An 8,826-nucleotide genomic window follows, 5' to 3' on the forward strand; every position below is an offset into this window, starting at 1 on the left:
AACTGCCTTTTGACCCTCCAGTTTACACACTTTGGCATGTAAAGGCAGCTGAAATTTAACAAATACAAAATGGAACTCTGTGTTATGCCTTCTTCCAGTCTCGATTAACTTTGCCCTGCATTTCTCACAATAATCATTTACGGTTTTTTTTCTCCTCTGCCCTCAATAGACTCTGCCTCCAGTATTAATATATAGATATAGTTGATAAAAATATTTATATTTGACTAGAGGTCTGACGCACGAAATTCGTGCAAGAGTAGGCCTTCCTTCCCCCAGCTGCTGGCACCAGCTTCCTTCTGGCACCTGAGACCCGGGCTTCCCTCTGGCTGCCAGCAGGCACCTGGGACCTGGACTTCCCCTGCAGCCCCATCATCCGGAAGGTCGTCTGGAAGGACATTTGGTCTAGTTAGCATATTACACTTTTATTATTATAGATTAGCACCTTGTGTCACTATTTGTGACCACAGTGAGTATTACATTTATCTTTCTATGTTTGGCTTATTTCAATTAGCATAGTATTCTCATGGCTATCCATGTTGTTCTGAATAGCAGATTTCCTTCTGTTTGCAGGTGAATATTTTATTTTATGTATGAGTCACATTTTCTTGATCCTTTCATCTAGTAATGTGCATTTAAGTTGTTGCTACATCTTGATTAGTGTGAATAATGCTGCAGTAAACATGGGCATGCAGGTATCACTTTGAGAACCTGATTTTAATTCCTTTGGGTAAATACACAGAAATTAGATCATTGCATCAGTTGGCAGTTCTATTTTTATTTTTTGAGAAACCTCCATAATGTTCTCCATCATGGCTGTACCAATTTGCTTTCTCGTAGTGCACCAGGGTTCACTTCTCTGCACAGCCTCATCAACATTTATCTTTTGTTTGCTTTTTTGGATTTCTTGTCTTTTTTTATTAGTATTTCTTTTTCCCTTTTTTTTGTTTTTTGTTTTTTGTTTTTTTTAGTAGTAACCATCCTAGAGGGAATCTTACTGTGAGCGCTGCATCCATTCGCAACTAGGGTTCAAGGTCTGGAAATGGGGCTTCTCACAATCGGATACACTACACAGGAAAGATGAATTTAGAAGGCATGGGGGAGCCAATTGGAGGCTTCACTCTAGTGGAGAAGCTCCCTGACTTTTTAGTTCCCTTTGCTTTTATTTTATTTTTTTTATCTTAAATAGATTGTGATTAATGAACATATATTTAACTAAGAACACTGGTAATATACACTGAGTGGCCAGATTATTATTACTAGATGACGTTTGTAGGCAAATTAGCCGTACACTGCATCGTATGGGATATGGAAGCTGAAGGCCTGTTCGAACCTTTGCTGTCTGCAGTTACCAAGATAAAATGTCTCTAATTTGCACAGGAACACGATGTGGTCCGATGAATCACGTTTTCAGTTGCATCATACAGATGGCAGAGTGAGAATTTGGCAGAAACAGCATGAAAGCATGCACCCCACATGCATGGGTACAACTCTTCAAGCTGGTGGGGGCAGTGTTATGGTTTGGGGCATGTTTTCCTGGTGTGATTTGGTCCCTTTAATTCATGTGCAACAACATCTGAATAGCAAACATACCTAAGTTTCAATACTGATCAGGTTCATCCTATCATGTGGATGGCGTATCCCAATGGAGATGGCTTCTTCCAACAAGACAATGTGCCATGCCATGGTGCTCATATTGTGCAGGAGTGGTTTCAAGAACATGAGGGATACTTTACATTGCTTAGGTTACCCTCACAAACACCAGATCTCAATCCAATTGAGCATTTGTGGGACGAAGTTAAAAGAGCCATCAGGCAGCTGGTTCCACAGCCTTCAAATCTCACAGAACTGGACAGTGCTATTCATCAGTCACGGTGTCAGATTCCTCGCATCACCTTTCAACATCTCGTGGGGTCAATGCCAAGTAGAATCGCCACAGTATTGAAGGCAAAAGGTGGCCCAATGAAGTACTGATGGGGTGGTCATAATAATCTGGCCACTCAATGTATTGTGGTGGAGGTATGGGGAGGGTAGATTATTCCACAAGAAGTTCTAAGGTCTACTTTTGCCACTGTTGCTATGAAACATACTGTCAGTAAATCTATAACTGTATTATTGGTTTTTCAATAAGAAAACATACAGTTTATGTAACAAACACTTACATAGTACTTACTACAGTATGTGCCAGTCACTGGATAACTATATAATAGCTTTTCCAAAATTCATTCACCTACATGAGGACACAGTGACTAGTGAGAGAGAAACTGATTTCTGCTACTACAACCCTGCTCTTCTAAGTGGAGTGGACTATCATGGGAAGGTCCCTTTGTATTCATGGGTGCTCCAAGGGCTTGCACCACCAACACCCCTAACTTCATACAATTTAGAGAAGATATCTTCACATTTAATTGAAAGCCATCTCAGTATGATTAATTTTTTTATGTGCCCCAGGCATGAAACAACTCTGGCCACCAACACACACAGGCATCAAACTAGGATGAAATGCTTTGCCCTTGACCAATATAAGAGCAACACCACCAATCAGGTGTCTCCTTGCCCACTGCCAGGGGTTCCCTTTGCTTTTATTTACTAGAACACACATATGCCCTTTAGCAAAGCAAACAGGAATATCAATGGTAAAGTTTGGTAAACAGTAAAAGGATTATCAGGTTAGGGCCATGGTCGGCAAACTGTGGCTCGCAAGCCACATGCTGCTCTTTGGCCCCTTGAGTGTGGCTCTTCCTAAGCCTTAGGAGTACCATAATTAAGTTAATAACAATGTACCTACCTATATAGTTTAAGTTTAAAAAATTTGACTTTCAAAAGAAATTTTAATCATTGTACTATTGATTTTTGGCTCTGTTAACTAATGAGTTTGCTGACCACTGGGTTAAGGGATTGCCTTCAGCCATTCAACCAACAGCAATATTATGCTGATTTTCAGCCCTGTTGAATATCAAAATCCATTAGCCTTCAAAGGACTTCTTGCATAATTATGCTCACTACTTGTTGGTCTTAGCCTCTAAGTATCTTACAACAGTATCTTACAACAGTATCTTACAACAGTATCTTACAACAGTATCTTACAACAGTAATTTTCAAGTTTCCCTCTCCCTTCCTTGGTGTTTTTTGTTGTCATATATTTTTAATTTTTCATACATTGAAACCCATACATACATTATTATTTTTTATTTTAAACTATATCCATTTAAAATGTTATGAGATAAATAATTATGATGCTTCCTATTTGCCCACATATTTGCTACTTTCAATGTGCTGCCCTTGTATATATAGAGATTTCTAAGTGGTATCTACTTCTGACTAAAGGACTTCCTTTAATATTTATGTAAGGCACCTTTTCTGGTCATCAATTTGTTCTGCTTTGTGAGTCTGAAAAAGTTATTTTGCGTTCATTCTAGAGTATATTTTCATTTGTTATAAAATGTGTATGCAAGATATTTTCCTTTTACTAGTTAAAATAGTTTTGTCACTATATTCTAGCTTGCATATTTTACAAATCAAAATATTTTTCATATCTTTGCTTCTCTGTCTTTTATATATTTGCCCCTCTGTACATGACATGTCTTTTTACCCACTGTAGTTTTTTTTTTTATTTTCTTGTATGACTGCAAACAATTTGATTATAATGTTTCATTTCTTTTTTCATGTTTTTGCACTTATCATTTGTTGAGCTTCTAAATCAATGGCTTACAATTTTCTTAAAACTTGAAAACTTTTTAGACATTTATTTACTCAAGTATTTGTCCTACCTTCTCCTCAGGTTCAGTACAATTTCATATGTATTAAAACTAAAACCCACGTTACTCCACTGAAGCTCTGCTCCTTAGTTTTGTTTGTGTAGATTTTTTTTCAGTTTCTTTTTCCATGTTAAAATTGGATATATTTATTGGTGTATTTTCAAGTTTCCTAATCTTTTCTTTTTTAGTAATCTTCACAATCCATTTATCATTTTTTTCTAAACATGCTATTAATTACATTTTGTGTACTTATCTCAGTCACTGTATTTTTCAAACATATTCATCCTCTCCTTTAATAAAATATATAAAATATAGTTATAGTAAGGATTTTAATATTCTTATTTGCCTATTCTATCATTTCTGTCACTTCTGAGTCTGTTTATATCCATTCATAATTCTCTGTATTGTAAGTTCTGTTTTCCTTCTTTGTTTCATGGCTGATAATTTTGATTAGATAGCATACATTTTGATTTCACTCTTTTTACGGTGGTAGGTCTTTTTAAAAAAATTTTTGATGTATTATTGACTTATTTTCCGCTTAAAACAAAGTTACTTGTAAGCAATTTTGCACATTAGAGGCATGCAATCCAGGTCAGACTACCCTTTTATTTAAAGTGAAATTTAACCAACTGGTAATGCATTCTCACAAACCATGTAGATGACAAGCTTTTTCCACTCTGGCCGCAGTAACATGGCTCATTCTCAACCCTGTTTGAGATTCAGGGATCATACAACTTGTTCCTTTTTAATGTTTGGTCCTTATCTCATTGTGTCTGCTCACATTATTTGTAAGCCAAAAACTCAGAGGAAAATTAAGGAAAACCCTCTGTAGATTACCAGAATCCTTTGTCTATTAATGAATCATTTCTTTTTCTCTTATTAATATCTTTTAAAATTCTTTTTTTTATTGATTAAGGTATTACATATGGGTCCTTATCCCCCATTGCCCCCCCCCCACTCCCCTCTTGTTCATGCCCTCACCTCCCTGGTGTCTATGTTCATTGGTTATAGTTATATGCATGCACACAAGTCCTTTGGTTGATCTCTCCCCCTTTAATTAACTGCTTCTACTTAAGCTTCAGTAAATACCTTTAAGCCTGGACACTGAGCAATAATTTAAATGGAATCTTCAGTTAAAAATACAACAAAAACCATCTACACTAATAAAAGAGAAACATGGTAATTGGCGTACTACCGCTACCCTTTTCATTGGCTAATCAGGGCGATATGCAAATTAACTGTTTCTGGCCTTTGCTTACAATGTTGCCATCCTGCTGGCTGAAGGCCTGGAGGCCTAAGAGCTGGAGCCAAGTCTCAAGGTAAAGCTGGCCCAGAATAAAAAAAAAAAAAAAAAGGAAAAAAGGAGCGTTTGGGAGCTTCAGTCACTCCCAGCCTGAAAACAGCCCTCAGCCCCTCACCCAGACTGGCCAGGCACCCCAGTGGGGACCCCCACCCTGATCCAGGACACCCTTCAGGGCAAACCAGCCTGCCCCACCCGTGCACCAGGCCTCTATTCAATGGAGTAAAAGGGTAATATGCCTCCCAGCACTGGGATCAGCGTGACAGGGGGCAGCGCCCAAACCCCCTGATCTCCCTGCGGCTCTGTGTGTGACAGGGGGCGGGGCCCCAACCCCCTGAGCAGCCCTGCACTGTGCCTGATAGGGGGGAGCTCCCCAACCCCCGCCCCACGGGCCCTGCTCTGTGTGTGATGGGGGCAGCGCCCCAACCCCCTGATTGGCCCTGCTCTGTGCATGACAGGGGGTGGCGCCACAACCTCCCCATCGACCCTGCCTTGAGTGTGACAGGGGGCGGTGCCCCAACCCCCCATGTGGCCCTACCCTGAGCGTGACTGAGGGTGGCATCTCAACCTCCCAATCTGCCCTGCTCTGTGCATGACGAGGCGGCGCCCCAACTCCCCAATCGGCCCTGCTCTGAGCCCGACCAGGGGCTGCACCTAGGGATTGGGCCTGCCCTCTGCCACCCAGGAGCCAGCCTAAGCCAGCAGGTCGTTATCTCCCAAGGGGTCTCAGACTGCGAGAGGGCACAGGCTGGGCTGAGGGCACCCCCCCAACCCCCCGCCGAGTGCACAAATTTTTGTGCACCGGGCCTCTAGTCTACACTAATAAAAGAGAAACATGGTAATTGGCGTACGACCGCTACCCTTCCCATTGGCTAATCAGGGCGATATGCAAATTAACTGTCAGCCAAGATGGCGGCCAGCAGCCAGGCAGCTTGAAACTAACATGAAGCTTGCTTGCTTCAGTGACGGAGGACTCCAACGTTCCCTGCCTGCCTTGCCGGCCTCTGAGCTGCAACTCTAAGCAACTATGTTGCAAATATAGAAGATAAACAAAACCCCAGAAACCTGCTTTACTCAGCCGGGCTTCAGCCAGCCGGACCACAACATTATATCAAATACAGACGGTAAACAAAGGCCAGAAACCTGTTTTCAGCAGCCGAGGCCTCAGAGCTAAAGCTGGCCCAGAATTTAAAAAAAAAAGAAAAAAAGGAGCGGTTGGGAGCTTCAGTCACCCGTCAGCCTGAAAACGGCCCTCAGCCCCTCAGCCAGGCTGGCCAGGCACCCAAGCGGGACCCCCACCCTGATCCAGGACACCCTTCAGGGCAAACCAGCCAGCCCCACCCGTGCACCAGGCCTCTATTCTATGTAGTCAAAGGGTAATATGCCTCCCAGCACCAGGATCAGCATGACAGGGGGCAGCGACCAAACCCCCTGATCTCCCTGCAGCTCTGTGTGTGACAGCGTGCAGCGCCCCAACCCCCTGATTGGCCCTGCTCTGTGGGTGATAGAGGGCGGCGCCCCAAACCCTCACCCCCACACACACGGGCCCTGCTCTGTGTGTGACGGGGTAGAGCCATAACCTCCCCATCGGCCCTGCCCTGAGTGTGACAGTGGTGGCACCCCAACCCCCTGATCCACCCTGCTCTGTGTGTGACGAGGGGCGGTGCCCCAACCCCCCTGATGGGCCCTGCTCTGTGAGTGACAGGGGGGAGCTCCCCACCCCCTAAACGGCCCTGCTCTGTGCGTGACAGGGGGTGGTGCCACAACTTCCCTATCGACCCTGCCTTGAGTGTGACAGGGGGCGGTGCCCCAACCCCACAATCGGCCATACCCTGATCGTGCCTAGGGGTGGCATCGCAACCTCCAGATCTGCCCTGCTCTGTACATGACAGGGGAAGGCGCCCCAACTCCCCAATTGGCCCTTCTCTGAGCCCGACCAGGGGCTTCACCTAGGAATTGGGCCTGCCCTCTGCCACCCGGGAGCAGGCCTAAGCCAGCAGGTCGTTATCTCCCAAGGGGTCGCAGACTGCGAGAGGGCACAGGCTTGGCTGAGGGACCCCGCCCCCCCCCATGCACAAATTTTTGTGCACCGGGCCTCTAGTCCTATCTAATAAAAGAGAAACAACCTATCTAATAAAAGAGAAACATGGTAATTGGCGTACGACCACTACCCTTCCCATTGGCTAATCAGGGCAATATGCAAATTAACTGTCAGCCAAGATGGTGGCCAGCAGCCAGGCAGCTTGAAACTAACATGAGGCTTGCTTGCTTCAGTGACTGAGGACTCCAATGTTCCCCACCTGACGCTGCAGGCCTCTGAGCTGCAAGCAACTATGTAACAAACATAGATGCTAAACAAAACCCCAGAAACCTGCCAGGCTTCAACCAGCCTGATTGCAACTTGTAAGCAAAGGCCAGAAACCTACTTTCAGCAGCGGAGGCCTAAGTGCTGGAGCCAAGCCTCAAAGCTAAAGCTGGCCCAGAATAAAAAAAAGGAAAAAGAAAAAAAGGAGCAGTTAGAAGCTTCAGTCACCCCCAGCCTGAAAACAGCCCTCAGCTCCTCAACCAGACTGGCCAGGCACCCCAGTGGGGATTCCCACCCTGAAGGGTGTGTGACCAGCTGCAAACAGCCATCATCTCCTCACCCAGGCTGGCCAGGAACCCCAGTGGGGACCCCAACCCTGATCCAGGACACCCTTCAGGGCAAACCAGCCAGCACCCACCCATGCACCAGGCCTCTACCCTATATAGTAAAAGGGTAATATGCCTCCCAGCACTGGGATCAGCGGAGCCACGAGGCCTCCTGGCAACGGGATCAGCGTGACGGGGGCAGCGCCCAAACCCCCTGATCGCCCTGGGGCTCTGTGTGTGACAGGGTGCAGTGCCCCAACCCCCTGCCCCCCCACGGGGTAGAGCCATAACCTCCCCATCGGCCCTGCCCTGAGTGTGAGAGTGGCGGCACCCCACCCCCTGATCAGCCCTGCTCTGTGGGTGATAGAGGGCGGTGCCCCAACCCCCTGATTGGCCCTGCTCTGTGCGTGACAGGGTACAGAGCCCCAATGCCCCTGGTGGGCCCTGCTCTGTGAGTGACAGGGGGTGGCGCCGCAACCTCCCCATCGACCCTGCCTTGAGTGTGACAGGGAAGGTGCCCCAACCCCCCAATCGGCCCTACCCTGATCGTGACTGAGGGTGGCATCACAACCTCCCAATCTCCCTGCTCTGTGCATGATGGGGCGGTGCCCCAACTCCCCAATCGGCCCTGCTCTGAGCCCGACCAGGGGCTGCACCTAGGGATTGGGCCTGCCCTCTGCCACCCGGGAGCAGGCCTAAGCCAGAAGGTCGTTATCTCCCAAGGGGTCCCACACTGCGAGAGGGCACAGGCCAAATTTCTGTGCTCCCGGCCTCTAGTATTTAAATAATCTAGTTAAATTTTATGTTAAGCATAGTTTGGCTTATAGAATATTTAAAATTTTGCCACATGAATGTTGATTCATAAATCAGTTATCTGTGTAATTAGCATGTATATGGTTTTTGTAAATACTTATAAAATAAACTATAGAAAATATCCTCTGTGTATGAGGGCATATGCAGTCAGAAATAGAGAGACTGAGCAGAAATCTGCACAAGCACAGATGGCCACATTGGCAACTCTTATGTTTTCCTTTCATTGATTGGTTGGGTAGCAAGTTCAGAATCATCATTTCTGCTTCAGGAAGGACATATATTTTCAGGACTTTTATTTATGATTTGAGCTACTTTATGACAAATTTT

At 45.4% G+C, this 8,826-nt stretch overlaps 1 non-coding gene across 1 annotated transcript; it reads right to left on the reverse strand.

Moving 5' to 3' along the window:
- Positions 1-2,435: 2,435 nt before the first annotated feature.
- Positions 2,436-2,569, reverse strand: LOC118662183. Its single transcript, XR_004969612.1, has one exon. It is a non-coding gene; the product is annotated as a small nucleolar RNA SNORA48 (small nucleolar RNA).
- Positions 2,570-8,826: the final 6,257 nt, after the last annotated feature.

This window comes from Myotis myotis, unplaced genomic scaffold (assembly GCF_014108235.1).
Source record: "Myotis myotis isolate mMyoMyo1 unplaced genomic scaffold, mMyoMyo1.p scaffold_m19_p_1, whole genome shotgun sequence".
Lineage (NCBI taxonomy): Eukaryota > Metazoa > Chordata > Mammalia > Chiroptera > Vespertilionidae > Myotis > Myotis myotis.